The following is a 15,111-nucleotide window of genomic DNA, read 5'->3' on the forward strand; positions in this document are numbered from 1 at the left end:
GTACAATGCACTTTAGGGGATTCCCACACGACGACCGCTTTATTAGACCTGAGGGCGAATGTTAACTTACTCTCGTATTACCTATACAAACAAATAGGTCTGCAAGAGATGCAACCTACTAAAATGACGTTGCAATTAGCGGATCGATCTATTAAGTACCCTAAGGGTGTGGTTGAAAATGTGCTTGTTAAGGTCCAAGACTTCTACTATCCTGCTAATTTTGTTATCCTCGATACAGAAGTCACTAACGACTCTGTTCCAATCATTTTAGGGCGTCCTTTCTTGGCAACTGCCAACGCGCTTATAAACTGCCGCGATGGTTCGATGTCCTTATCTTTTGGCCATCTTTCGGTTGAGGTAAATGTTTTTAAAATGATGAAACAGTTACCAGATTCGTCTATAGATGGAGAGGTTAGCATGATCGAGAGCTTAGCTTAAGATTACTTTAATAACACATTTCCAGAAAACCATATGCATTAATTCCTTTCTTTTGGAAGTTCAGATTTTGTCGATGACTCCTACTTAGAGGAAGTCAACACCATCTTCGAGTCTACACAAATCGTAGACCCTTCGGTTGCTCCATATACAGAGTTTGAAGACCTCCTGCCTAAGCAAGTATTCATTACTCAAGATGAGGACCCTCTAGAAGCATTTATCGATATTCCTTCTACCCCGGTGCTTAAACCTTTTCCTCCTGAGTTAAAGTATATTAAACTTGATCTGGATGGTAGTCATCCGGTAATTATATCTTCTCTGTTATCTAAGGAGGAAGAGACACGGTTAATCAGGGTGATTAGGGAACATCGTTCTGCAATTGGTTGGTCCCTAGCCGACATTAAGGGAATTGACCCTAATATATGCACTCATCTTATCCATTTGGAAGATAACGCAAAGACTTCTTGCGAACCTCAGCGTCGCTTGAACCCTGCCATGAAAGAGGTGGTCAGGGAAGAGGTCTTACGGTTACTCGATGCGGGTATCATATACCCAATCTCTGATAGCGAATGGGTAAGTCCCATTCATGTAGTTCCTAAGAAATCAGGGATTACCATTGTACATAATGCCAAGGGTGAATATGTTGCCAAGCATGGTCCTTCAAAATGGAGGATCTGTATTGGTTTCAGACGTTTAAATGCCATGACATGAAAGGATCATTTTTCTTTACCCTTTATAGATCAGATGCTTGAACGTCTAGCTAGTCATGCTTTTTATTACTTTTTGGATGGCTACTCTTGCTATTTCCAAATTATTATTGATATATATGACCAAGAAAAGACTACCTTCACATGTCCTTTTGGAACATATGCCTATAAACGAATGCCTTTTGGCCTTTGTAATGCTCCTAGTACCTTCCAGCGGTGTATGCTTCATATATTTAGTGACATGGTAGAGCATTTTATGGAAGTATTCATGGATGATTTTTCTATCTATGGAGACTCTTTCACTGACTGCCTATCTAACCTATCTAAGGTTTTCACATGGTGTGAAGAGAAGAGTCTAGTTTTAAATTGGGAAAAATGTCATTTCATGGTAAAAAAAAAAGGCATAGTACTAGGTCACATTGTATCTAGTGATGACATCGAAGTAGATGACGCCAAACTAGATAAGATAGCGACTCTACCTATACACCGGATGTCCATGATATTAGAGCCTTCCTAGGCCATGCAGGTTTTTATAAGCGCTTTATCAAAGATTTTTCGAAAATAGCTAGGCCGCTAACTAATCTGGTTTTAAAGGATGCCATCTTTGATTTTAATTTTAACTGTAAATAGGCTTCTGAAACTTTAAAAGCCGCCTTAACTTCTGCACCCATTATACAACCTCCCAATTGGTCTAAACCTTTCGAACTCATGTGTGATGCTAGTGATTATGCAGTTGGTGCTGTCTTGGGACAAAAACTAAATAATAAGTCCACTATTATTTATTATGCTAGTAAAACTCTAAACGATGCTCAAAGGAATTATACAACTACTGAAAAAGAATTCTTAGCTGTCGTTTATGCTTTAGATAATTTTCATCCTTATTTGGTTGGTTCTAAGACTCTAGTTTACACGGACCATGCAGCCCTTAGGTACCTTCTCGCAAAGAAGGATGTTAAGCAGAGATTAATCTGATGGATTCTTCTCCTGCAAGAATTCACATTGGAAATAAAGGACAAATGAGGGGTCGAAAACGTAGGTGCTGACCACTTATCTAGATTTACAAACGACGATGATAGTGATTTTGAGTTCATACCGGACTCTTTTCCTGATGAACATCTGTATGCTATTTTTTCTACACCATGGTATGCTGACATTGTGAATTATTTAGCGTCTGATGTTATTCCTTATGATTGGTCAAGAAATGAACGTAAGAAGTTCTTGGCCAGAGTTAAGCTATACTACTGGGATGAGCCCTACCTTTCCAAGTATTGTGCGGATTAGACTATTCATCGTTGTATTCCCCAATGGGAATATAATGAGGTTCTCTCATTTTGCCATGACAAAGAGTGTGGTGGCCATTTTAGTGGTATGAAAATAGCTGCTAAAATTCTTCAATATGGGTTTTATTGGCCTACTATCTTTAAAGATGCCCAAGTGCATTGCAAGACGTGCATTCGTTGCCAACAACTTGGGCAAATCACGAAGCGTAATATGATGCCATTAAATCCAATCATGGTGGTAGAAATTTTTGATGTATGGGGCATTGATTTCATGGGTCCCTTTCCAGTTTCCCACGATTTCATTTATATTCTAGTTGTCGTGGACTACGTGTCTAAATGGATAGAGGCCATGGCTTGTCATAGCAATGACCATAAGATAGTTGTGTTTTTTGTTAAAGAGTATATTTTTTGTCGCTTTAGCATTCCCAAAGCCATCATTAGTGATGGTGAAACACATTTTTGCAACAGAGTTGTTGCATCTCTCGTGAAAAAGTATGGAGTTACACATAAGGTAGTAACTCCGTATCATCCACAAACTAGCGGACAAGTAGAAGTTTATAATAGGGAAATCAAAAAGATTTTAGAAACAACTATAAATCCTGATAGGAAAGACTGGTCAAAGCGTCTATCTTATGCCTTATGGGCATATAGGACTGCTTTCAAAACTCCTATATGTATTTCTTCCTTTAGACTTGTGATAAGAGCCCAAAACTATAGTTTTAAGCCCTTAACAATTGTACTTTTAGACCAATTATATGAATAATAAGTAAGAGTTAATACTGATTACGTGTTTTTATGCATTCCAGGCTTCAAAGTCCATTATGTGCAGAAATGTGCCACTTTAGCGAGATAAAGGAGCAAAGGTCGGTTGCTAAGGAGTTTTGTGATTAAAGGCCAATTTTCAAGAGGACAAAGCCTCTGTAAAGCCCGGTCAAAAGATGAAAAGTCAAAGTCCACGCGGGCAGAAACAGTGCACAAAGTCAGCAGAACTTCCGAAGACCATATCTTTGGACTCAAACCTCGGAATTGGGCCTACCTTACGTCAAAACGACCGGATCGGAAAGAGCTTTCCAATGGTCTAATTCTTGACCCAATCAGAGGAGTAGAAGTGGACGAAACGTTTGTCAAAGCCAACTCCAGCTGAAGAGGCCTTTTTGGACTGAAAGAATTGGGTTTTGGGCCTGATTCTCTAGTCCATGCACGATTTTGGATCTGAAACATATAAAAACAAAGAAAAGCTTAGTTATTAAGTAATCTAGTTATATTTAGAAAACTAGTTCCTTGTAATGGTAGCTAGGGTTAGATTAGAATAGCTTCTAGATCTAGTTTTAATGGATTTTAATTAAGTTTAGTTTCATTTTCATTCCGTGTTTTAGATTAAACCTTTAAAATATTGTTATTCATTTGATTAAATTAAATAAATAGTTTATTATTATTCAATTCATTTTATGTCATTACATTTATAGATCTAGCTTAAATTCTTGTTGATATCATTTCTTAATTATTAATTAGATTTCAATTATTGTTTGTTAAATTAGTAAAGTTAGAATCTTGATATTATGTTTAGTTTAGATTCATATGGAAATGATTGCGAAATGACTCTCGGCTAAACCTCCATTAGAGGGGGTTGAGAAGCCTTGATGAAAGCTTGATTCCGATTATCATAGAGTCGTCATAATTTCTATTCCACTCTAGAAACGATTAATTCACTATGAGAATGGGTTTAATCGTTCACATGCTAGTTATGAATTGGTAGAAGTGCCATGTGTAATAGGGATTAGGAAGAACCAATTGTTTCGTCGTAGCAGTTCAATTCGGATTATGACGATTCGTCATTAGTAAGTTAAGTTGAGTTAAGGTAGAATCAACCCCCCCCCCCCGAATTCCTTATCATAGAGTCAACGCAGCATTCCGTAGTTAATTAGTCGTATCTTGTGGGTAATTTCATCGTAGTTTATAATTCGTAAATCTCTCATTAGACTTTAGTTAAGATTATTTATACTTAGAGAACATTACTATGTGAAAGAACTAGGAGTGGAACGAACTTCCTACTCCACTATATATGTTCAATAGATAGAGAGTAGAACAATCTTTGATAAATTAGGCGCGTAATTTCGTTTAGTTTTACTTACGTTTTGAGTTTTATCGTTCATTTCGTAGGTAAAACTATCATTTTTACGTTTATCAAATGGTGCCGCTGCCGGAGAAAACAATGCGAAAATAAAACTAAGATGGCAGCGGCGCCATTTGATAAACGTATTCTTGTTTAGTTTTACTTACGTTTTGAGTTTTATCGTTCATTTTGAAGGTAAAACTATTATTTTTGCGTTTATCAAATGGCGCCGCTGCCATCTTAGTTTCACTTTCGCATTGTTTTCGTAGTATAAGTACTCTTCTTAAAGTCCCATTTCACCCACCCACCCTTGTTCGATTCTAACTGTGGTTGTCTTTTACTAGCATTAAACTTCCTTGCAAAAAAATTTGACGGAGCGCACCTACGCCCCAAAGGAGCGCGACCTGCGCTAAAGTTACTGGAAGTTGAGTGCGACCCGCGACCAAACAGAGAGCGACCCGCGCTCAAAACACTGTAACTCGAAGTTTACACCGAGCGCACCTGTGCCCAAAGTGAACGCACCTGCGCCTTCAGCTAATTTTTGGCGGATTTCCACAGGTTTGTTTCGAATTTCCATTTCTTCAAGTTTTCAGTGTTCTAACTTGTTATACACACTGAGCACGCGTAAACAAGACGCTATTCATAAGCGAAGCAAGGATGCAATCAGGTATTCCTTTCTTCCACACCTCGCATCTTCTGTTAGAGGTTTATACTAGTATATCAGGATTGTTTGGAGGTTGTCGTGTTTAGTTAAGTTTGGTCTTAACCTTTATGAGATTAAGGTCTGGTCGAACAAAAACACTTAACGTAATTACACGACAACGTCAACAAGCACGCCTATCTAGTATACCACTCATTGCACCTCTAGCTACTATTCCACATATTGCGACCAATGCCCGACGGAAGGAGAGACTCTCTCTCGGGCTTTTATAAAGCCTTGAGCGATAGCCCCAAATCTGCATCGTTCTTGCTTGAGACCGATTGGGGATTTCGAATCCCCAAATATTTTAATTTGTTACCCGTTTTCCATGGTTTAGACCATGAAAAACCTTATCGCACATCGCGTAGGATTGAACAAGTTCTTTCAACATTCCACCATCCTATGGTGAGTGCTGAACAAATTAAACTCAGGGTATTTCCCTTCACTTTAGCCGATAAGGCGGCGTCTTGGTTAACTGCCCAAGTGCCTAACTCTGTGGACTCGTGAGCTAAACTTGTTCAGCTGTTTATGGAACATATTTACCCACCCCTAAAGACGGATGAGATGCTTTCCAAGATTCATTTATTTTGACAAAATCCTCATGAATCATTTTCAGAGGCTTGGAATCGTTTCACCGATCTCCTTATAGAGTGTCCACATCATAACCTAGCGAAAGACACGTTAGTTCGTGCCTTTTTCAAAGGACTTCTACACCACCATAAAGAAGTCCTTGACATAATGAATGGGGGTAGTTTCCTAAGTAAAGGAGCCTCGGAGGCTTATAAATTTTTAGAGGATCAAACTAAGCGAAATAACATCTGGGGGGGGGGGTAGTGACGATATCCACCGCTCCGCTAGTTTTTCTAATACAGTTAAGGCCGCCGGTATGTTTGAGATAAAACACGATCCTGAGCTTAAAACTCTAATCGAATCACTCACTAAAAAGGTAGAGGCCATTTTTGTACAACAAAAGCCTATCCCCGTCATGAATGTAAATTCCAATCCATGTAGTTTCTGTTGGAGTCCTGAGCATCCCGACTCTCACTGTCCTATAGCCTATGAACATGCTTGTTCCATTAATAGTGAACCTAACGCCCCTTGGAGACAAAATCCCAACTTCGGTTGGAGAAATATCCAACAAGTCACACCTCCAGGGTATAATAATCAATATGTTAGGCCAACACACAGTTATAACCAAGCTCCACCACGACAAGGACTGGGTCAGGGGTAATTATAATAATTATAACAACCAAAGCTTAAACCTCGACAAGGTCAAGCACAAGGTCAAGGTAGTTATAATAATTATAATGCTAATAGAGGTATCGTTAGGTAAATAATAACTATCACCGAATCCATAAATAATCAACGCGAGATAGTTCGGTCCACACCACCCGTGACCACTACACCCACACAACCGGATCGTCTTGACACCTTCATACGGGTGAGCCAACAACTTTTCCAAACCATGGCTCAATCTAACCAACAGCTTCTACAATCCGTTAATAATTTAAGCCAACAGTTGGCCCAAGATAAAGCCCAACCCAAAGGTGTGTTTCTAGGTCACGTGATACCTAATCCTAAAACAACAAACATAGCTTTTGAGGTAACCGGTAATACTAGTAATGAAAATGAAAACGTAGGTGAGCTAAATGCCATCACCACTCTCCGTTCTGGTAGAGTGGTTGATAACAAAGTAACTATGCCTATAGTTACCCCATCAGTAGCCCCTACACATGCTACTTTACTAGATACCGAAATAGAAATTGAAGAGCCTACCATTGTAGAGGTACCAGTTACAACACAACCTAAGAAACAAAAAGCCAAGGTTAAACATCCAGGTGATACATATGCTAAATATAGAGAGAAACCACCGTTTCCACAAAAATTAGCCATGTTAACTAGGGATACAAATTATGAGGAGATTAGGGACGTTTTCAAGAATCTAACTATAAACCTTCCCTTTCTCGAAGCTATTAAAAAGCTACCACACCATGCTAAGTTTCTTAAGGAGTTGTGTACTACTAGGCGTAAGACCAATATACTAAAAGACGCCTTTTTAACATAACAATTCCCAACTCTATCTGAACATAACAGAATTTTTAAGTACAAGGACCCTGGTCGTCCTACTGTACAATGAACCTTAGGAGATTCCTATACGACGACCGCGTTATTAGACCTGGGGGCTAGTGTTAACTTACTCCCATTTTATTTGTATAGACAAATAGGTCTAGAGGAGATGCAACCCACTAAAATGACGTTGCAATTAGCTGATTGGTCTATTAAGTATCCTAAGGGTGTGGTTGAAAATGTGCTGGTAAAGGTTCAGGATTTCTACTATCCGGCTGATTTCGTCATCCTCGATACAAAAGTCGCTAACGACTCTGTCCCAATCATCTTAGGGCGTCCTTTCCTGGCAACTGCCAATGCGCTCATAAATTGCCCCGATGGTTAGCATGATCGAGAGCTTCGCTCTAGATTATTTCAACAACACGTTCACTGATAATAAGATGCCCAAATTTCTTTCCTTTGAAGGTTCAGACTCCAACGTTTTCATCCCTACACTAGCCAATACACATATTATGGATGAGGACGAGATAGATGACTTTCTCAAAGATATAGAGGAATACCATAGTAATGTGGATATGACCAAGCTAGATGAGGAATTCGATGAGTTTCTTAGAGCAGGTGATGAGTCACCCTATCAAGAACTACTTTGCACAACATCTGCCTCGACTCCCCTCCTTCCACCCTTTCAAAGGAATCTCAAGTTTGCACTCGATCCTTTTGTTTCTCCTGTGCTTCATAATTTTTTAAATCCTCCTAGAAAACAAATACTCCAGAAGGACAAACCATTTGACACCTTCATTTTTAGAATTGAGGCAGTCCCTACCTACACCATGAATGAGTTTTGTGCTAAACCCACATCCTCATTTTTTCCATGCTTTCCTTCTACAACTTATCCATATCCACCATATTCTCCACAACCAATCACTTTTCCACACTTGTTCACTAGGACACCCTCTCCTTCAAAGATGAAAAAGAAGGTGCATGCTAGGTTACGTTATAGGTCTATCCGACTTCGTTTTCACTTCACTAGGTTGCGTCATAGGAAATCTTGGTGCTTGATTGTGTTTGGGGTATATTTTTTGTGATATTTATTTATGGAATAATCCACAACTATTTCGGTTGTTGATATATGATAAACTGCATGTTCATACATATATTTAAATAAAGTCTCGAGTATCTGACTATAAACGACTCAATTTTTGTGTTTGGTGTATTTCCTTTCATTTCAAAATATTGGTGAGTGCACCATTAAGGTAACTCGGGCCCTCCCTATGGAGTGTGTGGCTGTAAGTACCGGATCCTAAGTCCACGTTTAACATAATTCACGCTTTCCACTCTTGCATGTTTTCTCGGATTTTTGAGTCATGTTTCTCTATGGGGTGAATTATGTCCTTATTGCTTATTGTTTTTCTTTATAAAAGTAAAAAAAATATTAAATAATAAGCATAGTAATCTAGGAAGTCTCGGGAATCTGACTTTAAAAGACCCACCTTTAAAAAAAAACAAAATTTCTAAACTCTGTTGTAAAAAAATTTGTTTGGGGGTGGGGTGTTCGTGTTTTCGTCCTAGAATGTTTTATATCCCATTAGAGTTGCTTAGGCCATTTAATTGTATTCCGATTCGGGTTGACATAATCTATGAATTTAGGGTTCATTCGTTCGCATAACTTACGACATGCATGCACTTCGAGGCATTTTCCACTATCTTATATGTCATCCATGGTCGGAATAGAGTGTTTTATGGATCATTAGATTGGAAATTCTCTCCTTGATCATTTACATATCTCATTCGCAAAAATCGGACCGCTAACGAAGCGGCAATGTTAGTTTGAAGTCGCGCTAAAAATCGATAAAAATTTGAAAAATTCGAATTGGGCTTGGGCCCAACTCAAGCTCACCGGCAACGCACCTATGCGCCTATGTTTCCACCAACAGTCGTGAGTTTTCATCTTCCAAACCGCCATTGACAAACATCCAAGCCTCAAACCCTAAACCAAAAATTAAAATTAAAAAGAAAACTAACTACACCTGCGCCAAACATCCAAACCCACTCCAAATCTTCTCAAAACCGTCCCACCACCACCTCCATCAATTTACAAAACCAAAAACCACCAAAAAATCCAAATCTTGGAGCTGCCGCGCCACCACCACACCACTACCACCATCATTTTTTAGTGAGGTTATCCCTCATTGCTTCCCCTACCTTATTCAAACCCCCTAACCTTATCACAACTTCCAATGGCTCAACAACGCCGGATTTTGCCAGAGCAAGCATTTACTGCCGACAACTTCGTGCCGTTTTACGGTGATGAAATGGTTAGTAGAGATTGGAATAGCTTGTGGTACTCGACCGACGCCTTTTACCATGAAGAGTTAGTCCGACGGTTTTACAACACGAGGGAGTTGGAGGGAATATAATTTTTGTTACGGTGGCAAAGAGGAGGAAGAAAGTAACTACTGGGTTGTTGGCTGAGATTCTAGGCATTCCGCCTAGAATCTATCTTGATGCCACGTTACAGGAGTCCCAATATACTGGGGTAGAGCCTTTGATGCACGCGACTGTTATCAAAGGGAACTACAATGTGAGCTTGCATTGTGTTCACCAAGCATCCCTCAGAACCAACCAGCTGGCTGCAGCTCAGTGGATTGGTAGGAATGTCATAGGGAAGGAGAAGGTCAGCAACATCGGTCTGAACTGCCTTCACATTCTATGGATACTCCAGGAGCAGAAGTATGAGTTCTGTATCTTGGAGTTTTTGCTTAACATGATTAGGGGAGTGGGAAAGTCTATTGCACCTCTCCCTGTTTTGATAACCAAGATCATGCTGAAGTTGAGAGCGACTCCGACGTCTGATAGGATTTGCCTCACCCTACACCGAAATCCTCAGATTTATAAGGAGTGTATCCAACAAGTTTGGAGGTTGCCTGAGGATAGGGTAGTCGACGAGGAGGACGTCAAAAATGAGACTGACTCGGAGGATGACGAGGACTTGACATGTTTTGATGCTGATGCCTTGGAGAGGTGTTGGTCAGATGCAGAACGCATGGCTGTGATTCATCGTGGCATGCGTTCACTCAATACTATCTGCGAAGACCTCCAGACTCGACAGGCTACTATGCACCATAACTTTGAGATTCGTACCCAGTGAGAGAGGATGGCGGTGGGAACGGATGATGGCTCGATTTGGAATCTCAGCGCCGGTTCTAGCCGATATGCTTGCACGCTTTCCACCTCACGGGATTCTCTTCCGAGGATACATCATCGAGGCACGAGCGCCGTCGACGAAAGATTTAATGGTGCCGCCCATCGGAGCTCGGGGAGCCATCTCCTTGGCGTGTGTGCCCTCGCTACCGAGACCGAAGCGTGTTTAGGGATAGTATAGCTTGATGATTTTTATTTGTAGTTTTATTATTGTTAGTTATTTTAATGTAAGTTTTAATTCGTAATTTGAATTTTGTAGTGAAATGTACTTTGAATGAAAAATTTAATATAATGCGGTTATTTTCATTGTCGTGGTTGTTTAATATTGATCCCACCTTCCCAAATTGTTTGGGGTGGTATTATTTATTCCAGCATGATTTTTATATGACCCTCATTTCTAGAAGTTATTTCGGAGTTAGGGTGAAAATATTGCCGATATAGGCATATCTATGAATAAATATTGGTTAGGATGAAATCTCGATAAGTTAGGTAGTTTTAACCTAAATTCAACCTAAAAGATACTAGGGTTGTTTTAGAATCAAGAATATGAGTTGTTTCCGTTTCGGGTTTGAAAATTTTAGTATTTCCAGAAATTGCCGTAAAAGCTTTTTGGCAACTTCCCGATTCGTTTTAGCAACTTAAAACCTATAAAAACTTTATTCATTCTACACTCACAACCCACACTACACCTAACTTCCATCTCTCACCTTTCACTCCCACGTTTCCCGCTGTTCTTCACCATTTTCACAAATCAGCACCTCGGAGCGCACCTGCGCCCCAGTGGAGCACACCTGCACCCTAAGCCATTGTCAAAATTTTTACATTGAGCGCACCTGCGTCCCAGAGGAGCGCACCTGCGCCCAAGACACTATAAATCCAAAACACCGGCGAACTCAAGGCCCAAGAGGGAGCCTGGCGCTACCGACCTCCGTAGACCGTAAATTTCCAGTTTTCTGCGGGTTGTTCCCGGATCAGTTGCAGCTGTTCCAGAGGGTCGTTTTGAGATGACATCTCCTACAATAATACCGGAACAGTCTTTCGAAGATTTGTTCCAAAGCACTACTTATGGTGCTTGGTTTCGCGAGGTGATCACATACGTAGGCTGGGAACCGCTTATGGTAAGACCTGATGAACTTTATTCTCCAGCACTTGCATCTTATTTTTATGATAATTGTATTTTCTTTGAGAGACCGGATGTGTACTCCATCAACATTAATGATGAACCAATGGAAATTACCAAGTTCTTGCTAGCATTTGTTCTTGGACTTGCTATGCCCGTTGAAATACAAGACCCATGGTGCTATTGGGTAGATAATATGCAAGTCTACACTTATGAGTTTTTGCATGAGTTGTATGGGGCAGGCATTTTCCGTATCGAGGACCAAGGGGAATATAATGTCGCCTTTGGTAGCCTGTCCATGAACATAGGAACTGTTATGTTTTGGATCATGCTAAACATTTTAGGGGAATGGCGTTTTTCTTCTGTGAATGATGCCACTTGCAGCGTCTTTCTTACTTTAGCCACGAGACGTATGTGCCATGACCTTCCCAGAACCTTGATGTCTACTTTAGCACGAGCCCATAGCATGAGGCATAAGTACATTCTTATGCCTGTTCTAATTTCCCGTATTATGCTATGTTTCTTTCCTGTTTTTTCTACACGTTTCACGGATTGGATTACGGTCGACACTGTGCCACCCACCAATAGTATTATTCGATCTTTCCGTGCAATGACTTGGCAAGGGTGGAGGATACAACCTCATCATGTTGCACCCTACACCCCGTCAAACCGAGTGGCGCTTAATAGGTTAGCAATAATAGATGATAAATGGCGGGAAGCCTGGCAAATTATCATGGCATGGCAGGACGCGAAGGAACCTCACTTCTTTATTGAAGAAGAGGATGAGGAGGATGAAGAATAAAAGCGGGAGATAAGGTCAGTTTTTAATTCCAGTTAGTGTCTGCTTATGTCCCAAGCAATTTTATTCTTGTTAACCCCATAATGGGTGGAACTCTTACAAAGTTGCGTCAGTTTTCTTTTCTATATTAGTATGTTCTAACCTTGTTTTGCAGATGTTCTAGAATTTTACGCGTTTCCATGGTATTTTTCTACCCTCTTTATTTAAATGCTTTGAGGACAAAGCATGCTTCTTGTTTGGGGGCATAGAAACACGTGTAATTAAGGCATCTGTTAGGATATAGATATGTATAATATACATTTGTTTTCAAGTTAAAATTTTCAAAAATATAAATAAGTAAGTTTATGCTATACACTTAGGAATATTGGTATTGTTTTCTTTTTCTATGCTCTTAACAATCTAGAAGTCTCAATGTAGCTTTTGCATCGAATAATTGTTAGAAACTTAGGTTAATATGTAGGTAATAATCTTTACATCTATCTATAAATATATTACATGAGTATCTATGATTGTTAGCGAAGAAGTTTCTGAAATCTAGGCTAGAGTACTTATTCTACAAATCCTGTGAGAATATAGCCTAAAGCCTTATATGAGCGAAACATTTGAGAAATGACACAAGAGAGAAGTAAAATCCGGATAGAGAAATCACACGTCCACTTGCTTGATCACTAAACCATATCCTAAGTGAGAATTTAGGCCCTCTTTGGATGATATAGCCAGAAATTCAAACCTATGAATTATTTTCAGCTAGTCGCCCCTCTGAGCCTTTCTTTAGCCTTTCATAAACCACAAATCTTTTACCCTGTTACAAAAACAAAACAAAATAAAAAATTCAACTTACCCAATCTAGAATAAGTCTGAGAATAGAATGAATGAAGAAAGAAGAAGAGAAAAACCTGTGTAAAGAAAAATTAGTTAGTTGCTTCAGAAAAAGAAAAGAAGTTTCCATCCAAGGAAAAGAAAAAGAAAAATAGAAATAAATAAAAACTCCAAAAATAGAATAAAAGGGAGTCAAAAGCCAAAGAAAATAAAAAGAAAAATATGGCTAAGGATGGAAACAAAGTATAGAAGCAAAAGAAAATAACAAGGTTTTCTCTAAGTTACATAATATGAAGACTCTATTATCTCAGACTTGTCCTTTTGAATATCCATTTCCTTCCTTCTTAAACCATCTCCTAATCCCCGTAACACCTAATAAAGACCTCCAACTCAATTAGGAATATGTTAGTGTGATAGTAAGTGGCAGATGTGTTGATCGACTCCGGCTTCCTTGTGTGTCATTGAGATTGTAAGGTAAAGTGTGCCCACTGAGCACTGGAGTAGTGAAACTTGAGTGGAAAAATCAGAGTGTTATATCTTGACTATTATTGTGAGAATCTACTTAAAGACGTTATTCCGAGTTTCAGAAACGGACCTGTTAATGCATTTCATAGTATTAGTCATTGTATATATGTTTATTCATAGATGATCGATTATTATGCATATATTAGCTTAGGTTTCGACTTGATTATTCTATATTCATTGCTATCGAAATGTATAGTTAATTTAGAGCATGAATAAGGAAACAATAGTTTTATTTCTTAGTCGTTGTAGTATAGATAAAGTTTGTGAGTACATTCACTGGAAAACTCTCATGAGTATACAACTCGTCCACTAGGGAATTCCTAGTGGTTTAAGGCCTTGTTGCATATGGTCAATGCAATCGCACTCAGCGAAACGAGATTAGTAAAACTCCATTTTTGGTCACTTATTCTAATTTCTCATATTTGCTTGAAGACAAACAAAATGCTGTTTGGGGGTGGTTTGATAAGAGCCCAAAACTATAGTTTTAACCCCTTAACAATTTTACTTTTAGACCAATTATGTGAATAATAAGTAAGAGTTAATACTGATTACGTGTTTTTATGCATTTCAGGCTTCAAAGTCCATTATGTGCAGAAATGTGCCACTTTAGCGAGATAAAGGAACAAAGGTCAGTTGCTAAGGAGTTCTGTGATTAAAGCCAATTTTCAAGAGGACAAAGCCTCTGTAAAGCCCGGTCAAAAGATGAAAAGTCAAAGTCCACGCGGGCAGAAATAGTGCACAAAGTCAGCAGAACTTCCGAAGACCATATCTTTGTACTCAGACCTCGGAATTGGGCCTACCTTACGTCAAAACGACCTGCTCGGAAAGAGATTTCCAATGGTCTAAGCCTTAACCAAACTAGACGAGTAGAAGTGGACGAAAAGTTTGTCAAAGCCAACTCCAACTGAAAAGGCCTTTTTGGACTGAAAGAATTGGGTTTTGGGCCTGATTCTCTGGCCCAAAACATGGCTCCAAGCCCATGCACGATTTTGGATCTGAAACATATAAAAACAAAGAAAAGCTTAGTTCTTAAGTAATCTAGTTATATTTAGAAAACTAGTTCCTTGTAATGGTAGCTAAGGTTAGATTAGAATAGCTTCTAGATCTAGTTTTAATGGTTTTTAATTAAGTTTAGTTTCATTTTCATTCCGTATTTTAGATTAAACCTTTAAAATATAGTTATTCATTTGATTAGATTAAATAAATAGTTTATTATTATTCAATTCATTTTATGTCATTAGATTTATAGATCTAGCTTAAATTCTTGTTGATATCATTTCTTAATTATTAATTAGATTTCAATTATTATTTGTTAAATTAGCAAAGTTAGAATCTTGATATTTTG

The sequence above is a fragment of the Coptis chinensis genome, chromosome 1 (assembly GCF_015680905.1).
Source record: "Coptis chinensis isolate HL-2020 chromosome 1, ASM1568090v1, whole genome shotgun sequence".
NCBI classification, from domain to species: Eukaryota; Viridiplantae; Streptophyta; class Magnoliopsida; order Ranunculales; family Ranunculaceae; genus Coptis; species Coptis chinensis.